Source organism: Galeopterus variegatus, unplaced genomic scaffold, assembly GCF_000696425.1.
Source record: "Galeopterus variegatus unplaced genomic scaffold, G_variegatus-3.0.2 Scaffold2434, whole genome shotgun sequence".
NCBI classification, from domain to species: Eukaryota; Metazoa; Chordata; class Mammalia; order Dermoptera; family Cynocephalidae; genus Galeopterus; species Galeopterus variegatus.
In genome coordinates this window covers 192,581-195,063 of record NW_007728545.1, presented here as the reverse complement: position 1 = coordinate 195,063, position 2,483 = coordinate 192,581, and the positions used below count along the sequence as shown (strand labels likewise).

At 43.7% G+C, this 2,483-nt stretch overlaps 1 non-coding gene across 1 annotated transcript; it reads right to left on the bottom strand.

The window, feature by feature from the left end:
* Positions 1-130: 130 nt before the first annotated feature.
* On the bottom strand, positions 131-212 carry TRNAS-GCU. The gene has a single exon. It is a non-coding gene; the product is annotated as a tRNA-Ser (tRNA).
* Positions 213-2,483: the final 2,271 nt, after the last annotated feature.

Sequence of the window (2,483 nt, the reverse complement as noted above, 5' to 3'; positions counted from 1 at the left end):
ATGATCCCCGAGATTTGAGAAAATCTTACACTGAACGTCAAACTAAAGTAGATGGCAATTTAGTCAGTTTGGAGTCTATCTGAAAGACAGATGCTGACTAGGCGGCGTTTTAAAGAAAATTCGGAGAAACCGACGAGGGTGGGATTCGAACCCACGCGTGCAGAGCACAATGGATTAGCAGTCCATCGCCTTAACCACTCGGCCACCTCGTCCCCCGCGACAGAGACAAAATCATTTTCTTCCTCCTCAGCTCCTTCTGTAGTAACATTTCTAATAGCCCTTTCTCTGGCTTAATCCTGACCCAATCCTCACAACCGTACCTAGAATTCAGGTATTTTCAGGTGCGTTTCACTGCAACCACAAAATTGATGAGTGATGCTTAGAGTGCTCCAGTTACTTGGCCCATATCAAATGAACAGGTAAAACCAGTACACCTAGGTGTTGTTGAACGCAGGAATGAACGAACACAGGATTTCAGCTCCGGTTTGCTGACCCCGCTCCAGCAGGCAGCCCCGTGTGTCCTCGGCCGCCGCACTCAAGGGACGGCGTTCCCCGCCTCCTGATGAGAACATCTTCCGGGATTCCTGTTTTCTGGGAGGTGCCAGGAAATAAACAAACCAACCAACCCGGCCCTATTATGCCCTTGTATTTGCTCCTGAAATATGCCGGACAGTAGGAGACCGCTGGGTCTTGAAATTGATCAGCCCGCGACACGCAGCAGTGGGTGAGAACATGGTGGGAAAAAAGTAGAAAAACTCAAGCGCCCCGACGGAGCCGTTTTGGTTCTACAGTGCGTTGAATTTTAAAGCATAAGAATACGTAGCGTTGCTGCCTCCAACTCTGAGAAGGGCTGGGCGGGGAAACTCCTGCCAGAGCAGGAGCCAGGATGCCTGAGTCCTGGTCGTGGTTCTGTCCCATCACCGCGTGACCTGGGGCAGGCCATTTCAACAAGTCCATCCGTATGCCCTTGCACCTCCACAATTTTAACCTTTCCAGGATGAAGCTGAATTTGACAACTTCAGGTAAACGCAGCATCAGGAACCCCCTCCCGCTCACTAGGGTTTGTCTGCTTTTCTATATTGAGTGAAGAATTTTGGAGAGAAATTCAAAGAGAAAAGATTCTTTCTGACCAAAATGCTGTTGCTTTTCCTTCTTATGAAATCTCTGCTTCTGTTCTCAGTTTTGGCAGGAGGGACTCTCTTCTCTCACTCCCATATTCCTCTACTGAGTTTGATAGACTTACAGTGAAGGTACAACTACCCATCATGGGAAACTCACAATCCCTGAGTTAGAGGACTAAGGATTTATTCACCTCCCATATTCCTCTACTGAGTTTGATAGACTTACAGTGAGGGTACAACTACCCATCATGGGAAACTCACAATCCCTGAGTTAGAGGACTAAGGATTTATTCATCTAAGAGCCAAACAATTGTATTTATTTCTTTGAATGAGGTCAGTTGTTAGGATTTTCCTCAAGTCTTAGAGTTAGGACTACAATTCTGTTGTTAAAATAATCACTTATGCCTAATTAATTTTGTCCCTCTCTCAGAGTTTGAAGAAATCCTAATTATTTCTTAATACAAACTGTGAGGGAGAAATTTCCCCTGTTAGATTAACATTTTAGTTAGATAATTTTCTCTCCAACTAGAGGGCAGGGATCATAATTCTGCATACACCATGTTACTGGAGTGCATTAGCATGTAGTAGGCACACAATAACTATTGTTGAATGTATTAAAGGAAAAAAAATCTAGATGTTTAATAAAAGAACCACCAAAAATTAAGGTGCCCAGAGAGACTATTTCCAATCGTTTTGATTTGCTGTTAGGATTAAATGAATATGTAAAGTTCTTTTAAAATGCCTGACACAATAGTTACTGTCATCATCATCATCCCTAAGAAAAGACAGTCCAACAGGACAAACAACAACAACAACAAAAATAGACCAAAGAACTTGTACAGGCAATCCACAGAAGTGGACAATCAAATGGCTAATAAACATACTAAAAGAAGTTCTGCCTCATTTCTATTTAAAGATATGCTAATTAAAATAATAATATATAATTCTCTCCCTTCCATTATGTCAACAAATGTTTATAAGATTGATAATAACAAGTGTGGGTACAGATGTTGGAAAGCATATGTTTTCTTTTTTTTTTTTTCTTTTCCTTTTTTTTGTCTTTTTTCGTGTCCTGCAACGGATCGCAACCCTCAGTGTCGCGCCCGTACCGGACCGGGACCGGCAACAGGATCACAACTGTCGGTGTCGCGCCCGCACCTCGCTCAGCCAGTGAGCGGGAACCGGTCTGCACGGGGGATCCAAACCCTCGGCGGGAGCACCGCCACGCTCCCAAGCGGTGCACTGTAGCAGTGTGCCACCGGGACGGCCCGGAAAGCATGTTTTCAAACACTGTTGTGGTAATGTAAACTGGCACAAATACATTAAAGATAATTTTATAAGTTCTATTAAACTTTGAAAGTT